This window comes from Anabrus simplex, chromosome 14 (assembly GCF_040414725.1).
Source record: "Anabrus simplex isolate iqAnaSimp1 chromosome 14, ASM4041472v1, whole genome shotgun sequence".
Lineage (NCBI taxonomy): Eukaryota > Metazoa > Arthropoda > Insecta > Orthoptera > Tettigoniidae > Anabrus > Anabrus simplex.
In genome coordinates this window covers 81,475,230-81,492,649 of record NC_090278.1, presented here as the reverse complement: position 1 = coordinate 81,492,649, position 17,420 = coordinate 81,475,230, and positions in this window count along the sequence as shown.

Here is a 17,420-nt window from a genome sequence, read left to right as displayed (position 1 = left end):
TCAAGAACATGGTAAAGGCTTTCAGACCGTGGCTGCTGTCCAGCAAGCACGATGTTTTCTCTTTAGTCGTGAGGCGCTCGGACTGTATCAGCAGAGCCTTGAGTAGGTCCACTGACTTTGCTAGTGTGCGGGGTGCGAGAGGAGCCTGGAAGGACGGTATAGGCTTGTCAGGGGAAGGAAAAGTGCGGGCGGGTGTGATCTGTCCAGCAGAGCCCTCAGTAGGTCCCAACAGTTTGCAAGTGTGCGGGGTGTGGGAGGAAGAGTGCAGGCCAGTGTAAGCGCTGAACCTTTCCCCCCATGTCTTATATAAATTGTTGTTAGAGATTAATTCCAAAACATTTTACAAAACAATGAATTCCATTATACTGACAATTTAAACAATTCAATTCTATAAATAATGTAAAGATTCAAAATATAACCGTAACGTAATGGCACTACTTGTAGGGTGGTCAAATTGTTAAATACGTTGTCATGCTTTGAAATTTGAGCAAGGAGATAGAAATTCGGGAGTGCACTGTTTATTTGTTTTCATGAATGTTGTTATTATCAGTTGTGATTGTGATCAGTCACACAGTGCAGTGCCACAATAGTCGGGATTTAATTAGCTGTTAGCCTGTTAATTAATGTGTGTGCATAAATGCCATTTAAGTGTAATTAATTAATGTTGTAGTGCAAGCAGATTTATATTCAGTCAGTGTCATCGGATTATTATTATTATTATTATTATTATTATTATTATTATTATTATTATTATTCATCTAAAAGTATCGTGGTGCTGGTCAGTGAAAACTCAACCGATTGGGAAGGGAAAGAGATGGTGGCACAGCCCTGCCAGAGTAAAATGTCACGTACTGCCACTGGCTAGAACAAACGCTTTCTTCATGAGGAGGTTGCCCGAAAGGACAAAGTATATCAGTACAATATTTATTTTTGTTATACAAATGGTGTCTTAGTAAGAGAGCCCTTCAGAGTTGGCAAAACATTAGTGTCAGTGATGCAAGATGGTTAAATATTTCTTAAAAATCTTAGGAATTGCTCCCCTTGCTCTGATTAGTATATTTTTTTAAGTCTCCCATATAGAGCTACATGTCCCAGGACCTAAACATAGTCCATTTACATGTATGTATGTATTGATGAATTTAATGAGAGAGAAACTCGCCTACTGATCAAGTGACTATGCGGTTTGGGTAATGTAGCTATCAGCATGCATTCATGGGATAGTGGATTCGAACCCCACTGTCGGCAGCCCTAAAGATGGTTCTGGTGACTTCCCCAAGGGGTTCTGAACTTTGGAACGTGGGTAAAATGAGAGAAAAAAAAGGAAGGGATCTGACACTCTGATTACGGTAGTGTTATATTGAGGACAGTTGCCTCGAGTGAGGAAGACAAGCAGGAGCATTCCTGGAAAGTGTCAAAAACCTGGTTTGGAGCAAGGATGTCCCTCAGAGAAGCAAAAGAGTGATATACAAGACGTACTGTGTACCTATTAAAGCAATAATAACCACCAACACCTGGTGATTTACAATAAACCTAAATTTGAATTCAGAGGCAGTCTCTCAGAGAGATGATTGCACAACAGCCCATGAAAAAGGAGTGCTCTTCTCTGGTAGTAGGAGCATTTTTGTCATATTCCTTTCTTAAACAGGGGGAATAATGAAATCCCTGCTCCAATCAGCAGATATCTTGTCATCCTTCCACACTGCATTGAGCACCCGTATAGCCACTGAAAATCCTGGACTCCTGCTCCATTAATCCTGTCCACTGACTTCACCGATTACTGGGGATTTTCTTTGTGGCGTCTCCTTAAGGTCTACTTCTGTTTCTGCCCATGGAATGGGAGGTTCCTCTTTGTAGGCTTCAACAGCTGACTCTTTTATTCTCTGATCTCCTTCTGATCTTTCAATAGGTGATCAGATTGATTCCTCAGAACCTCTCTGATATCGTTTTCTTTCCTGGCCAGGTTTCCATTATGATCCTCAATTGCCTTGATAGTTTTTATTGCATTTTCACTCTAAACAATAGTTTCAAATTGCCTCTGCTGTCTTTCTCCACTTGTTTAGCAAAGTTCTCCCAGCACTTTATCTACTCCTCTTCTACTCTTTTAACTCTCAGTTTCTTGTCCCAGCAAACTTGCTCGAGGTCTCTGATCATCCCCTAATCCCTTATCTGTTCTGAGTTACATTTCTTTCTCTCTTGTTCTTTTTGGGCTGTGTTCCTTTCCTTTACTGAGGATCTTACTCATTCTACCAAGATGTCTCTTTTTCTCTTACTATTGCATTTGTCTTCTCTCAAACCTCAAATGCTTAACTTATAAAGATGTTTATAAATTGTCCCTTATTTCTTTGAAAGAAAGGTGTCGAGAAGAAAATAATGAAAATAATAAGAGAGATGAATCATGGGACTGTCAGTTGTGTGCAAGTCGGAGGAGAAAGAACAGACTGGTTTGAGCAAAAAATGTGGACTAAGACAAGGAAGTGCTCTGTCATATTTGCTCTTCATTGTAGTAATGGACAAGCTAAAGGCAAAAGTGGCAAGGAAATTTGGGGAAGGAGAAATGAAAGTGATGATGTTTCCAGATGACTTGTTAGTCTGGGGAGAGAAGGAAGAGGATGTCCAGGAACAGTTAGATGCATGGGGAGATGAGGTGGAACAATATGGAGTAAAACTGAATGCCAAAAGGAGTGAGATCGTGATCACAGCTAGAAAGAAGGGGAGACGTACAAGAGGGATAATACTTGGAGGGGAACAGCTTAGGAAGGTAGAGAGTTTCAAGTACCTGGGAAGTATCATAGAGGAAAGTGGAAGAAATTATAAGGAAATAAACGAGTGTGGAAGACAAGTAGAAGCAATCCTGGAAAGTGTCAGAAACCTGGTTTGGGGCAAGGATGTCCTCAGAGAAGCAAAAGAGTGATATACAGGACGTACTATATACCTATTCTGATGTATGGAGCGGAAACTTGATGAGGCAGAATGCCCTGACTAGGATACAGGCAAGTGAAATGAAATCTTGAGAAGCAGGATAGGAGTGACAAGAATGGATAAGATGAGAAATGAGAAGGTTAGAGATATAGTACAAGAAGAGCCACTGCAGAACAGGATAGAGACATCTAGATGTAGATTGTATGAACACATGAAGAGAATGACAGAGGAAAGGATACCCAGGAGGATGCATGAAATGGAGATAACAGGAAAACGACTAAGGGGAAGACCAAGTCATGTGGTTAAAAGGAGTGAAAGAGTGTGTACAGAGAAGAGGAGAGGACTGGGCAACAGTGACAAGGGAGAAGTGGTAGGAAGATAAGAGGAGATGGAGAGGCTTATGTTCCAAGCAGGCCTGGCCAACAGTTGGAAACTGCATATGATGATTATGATGATGAAGGTGGTTTTAAATCTGTTCCACTCCACCTCACCACTCTCAACCTTCTGTGGGCAATTGTCCTCTTATCTAGGTAATTTCTCAGTTGTTGTCTTTGGCACGTTAAGATCTTTCAGATGTGGTACTAATAACCAGTGATCACTATTGACGTTCCCATTTGGGACCACCTTATTATCAGTCACAAGTCTATTTCTTTCTTTATTTGTTATGACATAGTCATTGGCCATCTTGCTCTGTCCACCCCACCTGTATTGGGTAATCTTGTGCCTGACTATTTTGATGAACCAATTGTTTTTTTATTACTAAAAAGTTTCTTACGCAGAAGTCTAGGAGATGTTCCCCTCCTAAATTCCTTCTCCCATGGTCATATGGTCCCATCACCTTCTCATAGGCATTCCTTTTTGTCTTGAGCTGTATGTTGAAGTCCACGATGGTGATTGCTCTCTCTTCATTGATGGTCTCTTCTAGGACTCCCAGAAACTTGCTCTTTTCACCTTCACGGCAACCCATCTGGGAGGCATACACCTGAACCCATGTCAGCTTCTCTTTCCCAAGGAGAACTGTTGCCTTTATAATCCTCTCATTGTTGTACTGGATCTCTGTAATAAAATTTAAGTCTTTTGCCAATATCAATCCCACTCCACTTCTCATTTCTCTGTTGTTACCAGGAGAGGGTTTTCTTCTTCCTCAAACCCTTCTTGCCTTTACATTTCCATTTAGCTTCATTCAGTCCTAAGATTGATATTTGACTTCTCTCCATGACGTTTTCATATTACCCAGTCAAACTCAGTACAGTAATTGTCCCTATATGAGTGTGTTGTCTTCTTCTAGGTTGTTGCACACTCGCAAGGCCTGGTCTATCATCAGGCTGTAAGCCATCATACCTGACATGGGTATGCAGGTACTGTTGTCCATTCTAAATTCTCGTTTGCATCTAAGGCTCGTATGAGTTTTGAAAGTGACTGCAGTTACTCTCCAACTGACTTGCTAGGCCTAGCATTAGAGAAGATTTTCTGTCAGGGTTATCCCCGTAAGCCTTCAGGAGTCCTCTGTGACATCTGCAAGGCAGCAGCTTTCTGTTGAATTTATGTGTCATTTCCTACACAAAGGCTTCAACAAGTCCACTAAGGGTGAACACCTCAAACCATAGCAGTTGGTCTCCCCTTAGTTTGTCAGGTTTGGTAACGGCCGCCCGACCCTCGGCCAGACAGTCGCAGGTAGTACCGTCTACTGTCGCATACGGTAGCAGGATGTACCTGACCTGACCACTATGGAAGCTAATGGTAATGGGAAGCATTTACTGGACTTCTGTGCTAGTATGGGATTAGCAGTTACAAATACATTCTTCAAGCATAAGGCTATTCACCACTACACATGGGAGGGTAGGGGGAAAAGATCCATAATGGACTATATCATAACCAACTCTGAATTGAGGAAATTTGTTAGGAATGCATGGGTATTCTGAGGATTTGTTGATGATACAGACCACTGTCTGATCTGTAGTGAGCTAAGTATTTCTAGGCCTAGGATAGAGAAAGTGAAGTCTGCCGGCAGACAAATAAAGGCAGAGAATCTCCTGGATGAGGAAATTAGACATTAGTTTACGACTATGATTAGTGAAAAGTTTCAAACAGAAGACAGTAAGCAGGTTTGGGTTATAGAAAGAGAAGAGTGGCATAGAGGGATACTGTATTATAAACTTCAAGGTGGAATGGTGCAGTGAGAGCAACGTGTAAATATACAAAAGGTGTACCAGAAATGGCTCCAAACAATGACTGATGTAGATGGGGAATTATACATAGATGAAAGAAACACAGTGAGTCAAATAATTGTTGGATCCAAAACGAAGTTTGAGGAGATTTCAGTAATAACCTGGAAAGTCTTGGTCAAGCAGAAAAGTAAACCTTTCTGGGCAGTAATAAAGAATATTAGAAAGGAAGGAGAAAAAGGAAATTAATAGTATTTCAGGTAAATCAGGTGAACTCATAATAGATCCCCAGGAGTCACAGGATAGGTGGAAGAAATATTTTTAAAATCTTCTTAATGTGAAAGGTAATATTTCCATTGATATCATGAACAGCCAAAATTATACTTGAGGAATTGGAAGGGATATTAAATTAACTCCATTGTCATAAATCTGCATTAAAAGATAAAATTTAGACATAATACACAATACTAGTTTTCTAACCCCAACAACATGACTTGCAATTACGAAGACAGGTGAGAGAGAGTGGCACATTGCGCATGCATAAAGCACAGATATCCATTTCTGCAATATCCTGGTCTTGTCTTCATGTTGGCTGGCATCTCCCCGCACCTCACCACGCCCTTCACCAAAGGTACGGACAGAGTGCGGCCTTGCATAGGGGTGCAATTTAGACAAGTATCCAGCCAAGAATTTGCGCAGCTCACTTGAATTGAAAGTCAATACAAGTATATTATGGATAGATGGGCTTAGCAAAGGCTTCAAGATTGACAAGGGAGTTGTGAAAATTGAGTAGTTAAATACAATTTGATATAAATTGGAGGTTCATTGTTCCGTTGCACTATACCAGAAACCACCACTGCTATGACATGGGTACATCTCGATCCCGGCAGAGGTAGCCGGATTTTTGAAGGGCGGAAAAAAGTCCATTCGACACTCCATGTCGTACGATGTCGGCATGTAAAAGATCTCTGGTGATACATTTGGTATTTACCCGACAAAATTAATTCAATCTCAGCCATAGACGCCCAAGAGAGATCCGGTTTACTCTATGTCCGCTAGATGGCAGACAGAGTAAACCAGAACGTCGAAATTGACGAGCAGACAGCCAGATGGCGTCAAATCGAAATGTCTGCAAAACGGTAGCTGAGGCCATACGATTATTATTATTATTATGGCATGTTGGATTGCTATTTCCAAATAACAGGCATAAGAATGAACCTCTTATCAAGAAAGGTACTTTATAAAACATGACGGTGTGTTCCCATCCTCCTATATACAGCATTTATTACCGGACTATCATGATATTGTACAAGCTGCTGTCGCCTAGCAACAATCTGTCATCAATTCGATGAAATCTTGGTGCGGCTTTGCAATTTAATAAAAGTACATAAAATTATTTGTAATAATAAAACTACCTATCCGATTTCATTCTAACCACTTGACAAATCCTTTCAGAAGTAATAATAACAAACTGTGAAATTTTTAGCGAAATCGGTCAAGTAGTTTTCGAGTCTATTAATCTCGAATATAGCAACATCGAAATTTATCTAACATCTTCCTTAGTACTTTAAATTAATCCAATCCCTCACTCCTCTTCTTATGAATGAATATTTGCCCCAATTTGTTTTCTTGAATTCCAATTTTATCTTCATATTTTGATCTTTCCTACCCTCAAAAGCTCCGCTCAAACTTATTTCTCTATTAATGTCATTCCATGTCATCTCTTCGCTGACAGCTCTAAACATACCACTTAGTCGAGCAGCTCGTCCCTTTACCCAAGAATTCCCAGGCCTAAGTTTGCAAAATTTTTGTAACACTATTCTTTTGTTGGAAATCACACAGAACAAATCATGCCAATTTACTTTGGATTCTTACCATTTCCCGTTTCAGGTAATCCTGATATGGGTTCCATACTTTCAACAGGATGGTTAGACCTGCCCAAAGTAGTCAATCATCAATATGGACCAATAAAATGAAATTATTTTCATATAATGGGTACCCATACATTGAGACCATACTCTAATTAAGGCTTTACGAGTGACTTAAACTGTACGTCCTCTCCTTTACATCCCTTACTCATCATCATCATCATCATCATCATCATCATCATCATCATCATCATCATCATCATCATCATCTTTTTTTTTTTTTTTTTTTGCTAGGGGCTTTACGTCGCACCGACACAGATAGGTCTTATGACGACGATGGGATAGGAAAGGCCTAGGAGTTGGAAGGAAGCGGCCGTGGCCTTAATTAAGGTACAACCCCAGCATTTGCCTGGTGTGAAAATGGGAAACCACGGAAAACCATTTTCAGGGCTGCCGATAGTGGGATTCGAACCTACTATCTCCCGGATGCAAGCTCACAGCCGCGCGCCTCTACGCGCACGGCCAACTCGCCCGGTATCATCATCATCATCATCATCGTTTCCATTTCCCCTTGTCGAGCTCCTGTCAGGTTGTGGTGTTGATGGTTTACCATCACTGACCTTTCGGCTATTGTTACGATGGGGTCGCCACTCCCAAAGACATTTTAGAGCTATTGCCAGGAATTATTCAGGCCTTATATGAGCAACAGACTTCCTTTCAGCCACCCTTAACATGGAAAACAAATGCTGCTGTTGAATGGTGTACTCATACGACTCCCAGAGTACGGGGCTGAATCTTCCGAAATCTCCACCGGTCCGAAGTCCATCTTCTCTGCTATAGATTCTGTTGCGGTCTTCACTCATAACCCTGAGCTGGGACCCTTACCAGATGTTTCATACCAGATCAGTGTGCTCTGGAGTCCTATACGAAGGGGCACCACTCCCAAAGAGAGTTCCCACCTGTTTACATCCTCAATATAACCCTTAAATACATTGAGTGGGTATTGGGAAGTATGAAGGACGACTTAGTGAGCTTGCCCAGGAATGTAGGCATGTCTTCCTCGATCAATGTTGAGGGTAGAGTAGGTAGGACCGAGCTCGATAGCTGCAGTCACTTAAGTGTGGCCAGTATCCAGTAATCGGGAGATAGTGGGTTCGAGCCCCACTGTCGGCAGCCCTGAAGATGGTTTTCCGTGGTTTCTCATTTTCACACCAGGCACATGCTGCGGCTGTACCTTAATTAAGGCCACGGCCGCTTCCTTCCAATTTCCCAATTCCTAGGTCTTTCCTATCCCATCGTCGCCATAAGATATATCTGTGTCGGTGCGACTAAAGCAAATAGCAAAAAGAGTAGGTAGGCAAGAGAGGGGGGTGGGGGGGAGGAGTGACGTTGTAGAAGACTGGGCTAGAGTTTTAAGGGAAAGGAAATTGAGGGTTAATGGTTCTTATCAAAGAGTGAGTTCAGGGGAAGTATTGGTCAGGAATTGTATGTATCACTTTAGGTAGAACAACAGAGGGGAGATGGAGAATAGCGAAGTGTTACAAATGGAGGGCAAGGCAAGAGGAAAGGGACTGGTAGGAAAAGAAAACATAGAGTAGAGGACAAGAAGCAGGACCATGAGAGGAAGAGAAAGGAGGAGATTCTGCAGCCATTAGGAAAGTTGAGGGAGACCAGCAGAGGAGGTGAGGCAATATTGTTTTCTAGATATTAGGCCATAGTGTTGAGGAAAATAGAAGGGAAGGGAAAGAGGAGTGTAAGGAGATGGTGGTATGAGATATATGATCAAAGGTTAATATGAGTTGGTGGGAATGCAGTGTTGTCTACCCTAAAGAGGATGTATAAGGGCCACGGTCCAGCCATGGCCATCGTTGTCCGTTACGGATGAAGCCAACTCTGCATCCGCCGACTCATCAAATTTGAATTGGTCTGTAGCTTGTTCTGAACTGCTTGAATTTTTTGCTCTATACTGAACGAGAAGATGCTTGAACCGTGACAGACTGAATACAAGAGAACGTTACTCACTTGGGCAAGGAACAAACAAGGAAGCGCTTTGTACAAATCATTCTTTCCTGGCAAGTCAAATGTCACACTACCCTGGGACGCTGTATCAAACAAACTTTGAACTTCCATGTTCATTTTGTACATGGACGGCTTTCATACATATTAGCCTCTTGTGCAAATTCCAGAGTTCTATTGGAAAAGTTCTGTCATAGAATTAGTAATGCTTTGTTTATTGCACATGTTGAAATTCCCAGTATAAAAATTTGAAAAAGAACGAAAGAGTTATTGTACCTGCAATGCTTTTAGGCCACCTGAAATTAGGAATTATAGGCAGTAACAAAAAAAAAAAAAAAAAAAAAAAAAAAAAAAATGTACATGCCCTGTTGGCTTATCAGTTACTTCGTTCCTTTATTTTCTTTAATTATTAACAAATGCGAGTACTTTTTGTTGTCTGTACATTTTTTGCTCCCCTCCAATTTCTAATTCCCAATCGCCACTACTGGGCACTACGTACAGCTTTTCAAGCCAGTTGCATCTGAACAATCACCGTCTGTTGATGTGATTAGTGTGTGTTGAGGTGTAAATGGACGAACTTAGTCTGAAAAATGTGAATGTATTATTTTTCTCTAAATGTTCCCCTTGATAGATTTCGTACCTTCATTGGGAGTGAAATCGATACTAAAAAAAATCAGGGTAATTTTCAATTCAATGCCTATTATCTCTTGGGGTCATATTTATTTATACTTTAAAGCGAGAGTGAGGCTAGGTTTTAGAAATAATAATAATAATAATAATAATAATAATAATAATAATAATAATAATAATAATAATAATAATAATAATAATAATAATAATAATAATAATAATAATGATAATAATAACAACAACAACAACAATAATAAGAATAATAATAACAACAACAATAATAATAATAATAATAATAATTTATTTAACGCGCACAGTGCGCAAAGAATTACTATACAAAACATTAATCTTCGTTACAAAATTTCACCAGTGATTCCGATCGCTGTCTGCAACTTAAAACAAATACAGTAGAGACAATACCCAACACTCAGTGAGATTGCAAGTAATCAGCTTATTATTATTATATATTATATACTATATATTATTATACTAGACGTAAAGCAGCTTCAAACGTTCCCCCTCCAGGGTCACGGTAGAAATGGAGTCTAACAACTGTAAGAAATTGAGATGAAGCTCCCTTCTCAAAAAGTGACCGGCAATCAGCTTCAAAGCTCTACATTAGACTCAATTTAGGGCACATTTAGCAAGCTCAAAATAAATAACAGCCTACCTGGAAGGAGTGAAAGAAATGAACATTCAACAATAATTAGAACAGTGTCAAGAAGCCAATCATTTAAAAAAAAAAAACCCTTTTAACTGGAAGACAAACAGGTTAGTGTAACAGAGTTGAAACTTTTAACAACTATTCCAATGAATAGATGTAGTTTTTAAGCAGGATAACTATCTATTCATCCTGTCTTATTTCATCAACCCATTAACCCCCACATTGTTTTAACATCATTTTAATTTAATTTATATTCAAATAATCTTTAAGAGGAACAATGTACCTCAAAATAATGTATTCAGAAACTTAGCGATTCAGCTAAGCTTAACAACAGCAGAAAATGTTCTCAAGTGAGAACGAAACATGTACTGTTTATAATTAATAATTTGCTAAAAAGCAAATAAAAAGTTTCAAAAAGGTGGAAGATTTTCAATTAATGTAAGTCTCTGTACTCAGTGAGATATCGAGGGACAGCTATTAGAGCTCTCTCTAGTGGATTGACCTGAGAACTACTGACTCTGTCCTAAGAGCACGTGTATTTGTGTGTGAAGTTTTTGGTGTTATTTATGCGTTTTCAGTGAGTTGGCATAATTAAATAGTAGCGTGTGTCATTCCTTTATATCTCCTCTCAACATGAGGGGAAAGGTATGTGCTGTGTTTGGCTGCAGTAACTATGAAGTAGAGAAGAATGCGCGGTCTTTCTTCCACTTCCCTCATGACAAGAAAATGTAAGAAATATTGTGTTTGCATATATATTCTTCCAGTGACAAAGAGATTTTTATAGTACTTCATAATCTTCTGACCTGCTCGACCCATATTTTAACTGGCTTAAAATATAATATGCACATTTTATTATATAGTGCAGCAGTTAACTTTCAATACTGATGTGCTGTTGTAGGTGTGATCTGTGGGTTTGATTTAATTCAGGAAAATATATATGCATATGAGTGTGGCTGGTTGTGTTCCAAGTTACCCCATTTGGAATGCCACAATGCGTTGTCAAGCACTGAAGAAAATGTGGGTGATTTAAGAAATGTACATATTTTGTTGAAACAATATGATGATGCAAATTTGCTTTACCCTAATGTAATGGCATTATGGCAAGTATTGCTTACAGGGAAAGTTTGATTGTTTTTGAGGCTAAATTTATAGAATTTCTTTCTGTTAGTAGGCTTCAAGTTAAAAGGAAAATTGTCCAGCTCTTAAATGTAAATCTGTAGTCACGTCCTAGTTCGTGAACCATGGGCAACGGCTGAGTGGCCTAGTAAGTGGTCCTGAGAGTCGGGATACCAGTTGCTATGGAATGGGAGTGGGCATCTCGGACATATTCTGAGTCCTGGCCCTCCTTGTGCTCAGGCGGCTAGGACTGTACAATTCACCGGTGGTCCATAACCCGTTAGAGGAGAGATCCTCACTTGGACTATGTGCAAGTAGGGCAGCATCCTGCTTCATGAATTAACCGAGCTCAGAACACTTCAAGCAAGCCTCGGACCTATGGGAGTAATGGAGTCCCACTCCCATTTGACAGGCGAGGGACTCCTTGGAAACAACTTGGCGAACGAAATGGAATTCGATGGGGAGCTATCAATATTAATGGGGCTTATGGAAGAAAGAAAGTAGAACTGGCTGAGTCAGCAAAGAAGATGCATCTGCATGTGCTAGGAGTAAGTGATATTCGGGTAAGGGGAGATAATGAGGAAGAGATAGGAGACTATAAAGTGTACTTGACGGGTGTTAGAAAGGGAAGGGCAGAGTCTGGGGTAGGGCTCTTTATCAGGAATACCATTGCACGCAACATAGTTTCTGTTAGGCACGTAAATGAGCGAATGATGTGGGTAGATTTGTCAGTGGGAGGAATTAGGACAAGAATTGTGTCCGTGTATTCACCATGTGAGTGTGCAGATGAGAATGAAGTTGACAAGTTTTATGAAGCATTGAGTGACATCGTGGTCAGGGTCAACAGCAAGGATAGAATAGTGCTAATGGGCGACTTCAATGCGAGAGTTGGGAATAGAACTGAAGGATACGAAAGGGTGATGGGTAAATGTGGGGAAGATATGGAAGCTAATGGGAATGGGAAGCGTTTGCTGGACTTCTGTGCTAGTATGGGTTTAGCTGTTACGAATACATTCTTCAAGCATAAGGCTATTCACCGCTACACATGGGAGACTAGGGGCACCAGATCCATAATAGACTATATCTTAACGGACTTTGAATTCAGGAAATCTGTTAGGAATGTACGAGTTTTTCGCGGATTTTTCGATGATACTGACCACTATCTGATCTGTAGTAAACTAAGTATCTCTAGGCCTAGGGTAGAGAAAGTGAAATCTGTCTGAAAATGAATAAGAGTAGAAAATCTCCAGGACGAGGAAATTAGACAGAAGTACATGGATATGATTAGTGAGAAGTTTCGAAGAGTAGACAGTAAGCAGGTTCAGGATATAGAAAGTGAATGGGTGGCATACAGGGATGCTGTAGTAGAAACAGCAAGGGAATGCCTAGGAACAACTGTGTGTAAAGATGGGAAAAGGCGAACATCTTGGTGGAATGATGAAGTGAGAGCAGCCTGTAAACGTAAAAAGAAGGCTTATCAGAAATGGCTCCAAACAAGGGCCAAGGCAGATAGGGATTTGTACGTAGATGAAAGAAACAGAGTGAAACAAATAGTTGTTGAATCCAAAAAGAAGTCATGGGAAGATTTTGGTAACAACCTGGAAAGGCTAGGTCAAGCAGCAGGGAAACCTTTCTGGACAGTAATAAAGAATCTTAGGAAGGGAGGGAAAAAGGAAATGAACAGTGTTTTGAGTAATTCAGGTGAACTCATAATAGATCCCAGGGAATCACTGGAGAGGTGGAGGGAATATTTTGAACATCTTCTCAATGTAAAAGGAAATCATCCTGGTGGTGTTGTAAACAGCCAAGCTCATGGGGAGGAGGAAAATGATGTTGGTGAATTTATGCTTGAGGAAGTGGAAAGGATAGTAAATAAACTCCATTGTCATAAGGCAACAGGAATAGATGAAATTAGACCTGAAATGGTTAAGTATAGTGGGAAGGCAGGGATGAAATGGCTTCATAGAGTAGTAAAATTAGCGTGGAGTGTTGGTAAGGTACCTTCAGATTGGACTAAAGCAGTAATTGCACCTATCTATAAGCAAGGGAACAGGAAGGATTGCAACAACTATCGAGGTATCTCATTGATTAGTATACCAGGCAAAGTATTCACTGGCATCTTGGAAGGGAGGGTGCGATCAGTCGTTGAGAGGAAGCTGGATGAAACCCAGTGTGGTTTCAGACCACAGAGAGGCTGTCAGGATCATATTTTCAGTATGCACCAGGTAATTGAAAAATGCTACGAGAGGAATAGGAAGTTGTGTTTATGTTTCGTAGATCTAGAGAAAGCATATGACAGGGTACCGAGGGAAAAGATGTTCGCCATACTGGGGGACTATGGAATTAAAGGTAGATTATTAAAATCAATCAAAGGCATTTATGTTGACAATTGGGCCTCAGTGAGAATTGATGGTAGAATGAGTTCTTGGTTCAGGGTACTTACAGGAGTTAGACAAGGCTGTAATCTTTCACCTCTGCTGTTCGTAGTTTACATGGATCATCTGCTGAAAGATATAAAATGGCAGGGAGGGATTCATTTAGGTGGAAATGTAGTAAGCAGTTTGGCCTATGCTGACGACTTGGTCTTAATGGCAGACTGTGCCTATAGCCTGCAATCTAATATCTTGGAACTTGAAACTAGGTGCAATGAGTATGGTATGAAAATTAGCCTCTTGAAGACTAAATTGATGTCAGTAGGTAAGAAATTCAACAGAACTGAATGTCAGATTGGTGATACAAAGCTAGAACAGGTCGATAATTTCAAGTATTTAGGTTGTGTGTTCTCCCAGGATGGTAATATAGTAAGTGAGATTGAATCAAGGTGTAGTAAAGCTAATGCAGTGAGCTCGCAGTTGCGATCAGCAGTATTCTGTAAGAAGGAAGTCAGCTCCCAGACGAAACTATCTTTACATCGGTCTGTTTTCAGACCAACTTTGCTTTACGGGAGCGAAAGCTGGGTGGACTCAGGATATCTTATTCATAAGTTAGAAGTAACAGACATGAAAGTAGCAAGAATGATTGCTGGTACAAACAGGTGGGAACAATGGCAGGAGGGTACTCGGAATGAGGAGATAAAGGCTAATTTAGGAATGAACTCGATGGAGGAAGCTGTACGCATAAACCGGCTTCGGTGGTGGGGTCATGTGAGGCGATTGGAGAAGGATAGCTTACCTAGGAGAATAATGGACTCTGTTATGGAGGGTAAGAGAAGTAGAGGGAGACCAAGACGACGATGGTTAGACTCGGTTTCTAACGATTTAAAGATAAGAGGTATAGAACTAAATGAAGCCACAACACTAGTTGCAAATCGAGGATTGTGGCGACGTTTAGTAAATTCTCAGAGGCTTGCAGACTGAACGCTGAAAGGCATAACAGTCTATAATGATAATGTATGTATGTATGTATGTTAAATGTAAATTCATTGAATCATGCGTGTAAGGAATGTGCCAATGTTTTTTTGACAAGTGTCCTAATGTGATGTACAATGCTTTTAAATGAGAACAAAAAGACAAATCTAGCCGTGAACGTTCAGGCAGGAATTCTAACGCAAAAAAAGTAATGCATAAAATAATGAAAGATCAAGCCCTTTCACAGCAGTCCATTTCACAACTTGATTATATGTCTAATTTCAGTCTTTAAATAATAACCTTTAAAATAATTCTTCATTCATTTATCCAGAATTGCTTTAGCAACTTTGAAGTTAATATCTTAGTACCGTAACACTTTCTTTCTAGACGTAATTTATTTATGCACTTCCGTATATACATTTCCACTGATATTTGAATTTAGCGCGAATTTTCAGGTCAAGCCACTAGGAGCGCCACTTGCGACTTGTCTCCCTTTTTAACAAGGCTAAATCCGGAAGTGTTGCGTATTGTCTCTACTATACTGTATTTGCTTAAAACATAGTACCTAGTACAGTGTGCACCACATCTTGAACATACACAGTTCAAACCTGGCTCATGATAATGCTTTATATTATATAGTTTATAATGGAACCCATGAACGGAGAACCTTGTCGTATGCACCTTGGACCCACTCGCGATTCAGCATGGCATCGGTCGAGTAAATCTTCCCAGATGTCAGCCTTTTTCGATCGTAGGTCTCGAAGCAGATGTATATACGGTACATAAGGGTGTTGTTGTTAGAAGTAACAACTGTAACCTTAGCTCTTCCACATAAAATCCATCTTTGGATAGCTCATACACGAACCGGGAAGGATTATATTTGGAGAGGCACAGATCCCGTTTCAATTAGATTGCCTTCAACTTCTCGATTTTATCTAACTACTTCATACTCAAATGTTTTCCAAGCCATATATTGCTATAGGGCTGATTTTTAGCTGAAAGAGTTTTATTGCTCTTTCTAAAGATACGTTTCTCAGATGCTTAATGTCAGATATTGCTTTCATAGATGCATTTAGACGATCCATGAGATGTTTTAATAATAATAATAATAATAATAATAATAATAATAATAATAATAATTGTCGAGTACTCGAAGTAGTGTATAAGAAGATAATTAGTGTTCTACTCTCCCGTTACTAGGAATTATCAGTTTGTACGTTGGTAGCAATAGAGTCCTACGGCTTTTCACAGATTTCACTTGTTTGTAGAGGTGGGCTAAACTGCTATTTGTGTGAAACAGTTTCAACTGTTCCTGTTTCGAGCTCGAAACAGTTTCAAAATAACTGTTTCGAATAGCAGTTTTGCTTCTTCCAAATACTAGTGTTATGGCACGATTACTACAGTGTTGTTGCACACTGCTATTCTAATAGCGACTTAAAATCTGCTGTACAGAAGGAATTAACATAAAAATAAATTAAACTAAACTGTTTTTGCCAGTGAAGTGATGCTTCAAGAGCTACAACTAATAATTAAACATGATTACTTTTTAATATATTGTTTAAATGCTCTCGTTAATGCTTTTACACAATTAAGTAAACATTGAGGTTAGATTATACTGGTGATTTTTACACTATAATTTGGCTTTTTTTCCTTGATACCAGTATAAAGACAAGCTAATACTGCTCATAAACAAATACCTTTCCAAACGGCTATTAGAAAATTTCCGGTCGTATGTTATAATATTGTCAAGGGGAACCTGAGTAACCGGGACTGTGCCTGTGTCCAATGACTTGTTATTAGCATGGTTGTGTTTTTACAGTTTATACAGAATAACTTTTCCCAATGCTACTAACATTTATTATATCCATTAATACCAAAAGGCCATAGACTTGTACAGAAGAACTGTATACAAAATTTTGGGGTGTGCCTTTACAAATTGAGCTCAGTGAATTAAGAGTACCAGTACTAATAACAGGACGAAATTTAGATACATTGGTGGATTATGCCTACAAAAGTAATATAAGCATTCATAATAGAAAACTAATTATCAGAAAATTGGGGAACATACAGTGTATGAATAGAAGATATCCTAGTTTAATGATGTACACAGACTTAAATGACAGACACACAATAAACTGAATTAAAGAAAAAACTATGATGTTAACAATGCCTCACTAGAAGGGGAGATATGTAACAGATTTAAACCATCTTAAATTCTGCTTGTATAATCTGTAGAGATAACTGTAAATATATATGAGCATGCTGAGAATATAGGTTAGGCCTACATGAGATTTTTTTAAAGAGTAAGCAACATTACATCTAATATTTTATGTTCAAATTAAGATTAAATAATATAAAACTAATTACCAGAACACTGGAGTACTTGTCTTAAGTTGATATGATTCATTGTATGAATAGAAGCTATCCTTGTTAAATGATCAACATAGATTTAACAGGTAGACACAATAAACTGAATTAACATTAAAACAATATTCACATAGCCTCACTAGAGTGAAATTTAAGTAACTTAAATTGTAAGTCGATCTGGGGAGATATTTACAAATATTACAAGCATGCTAAGGATGTACATAATTTAAGAGCAAGGTTACATTATCTTACAGCAATATTGCAGCTAATATTTTATGTACAAATTAAAATTAAATAATAGAAAACTAATTACCAGAAAACTGTATGT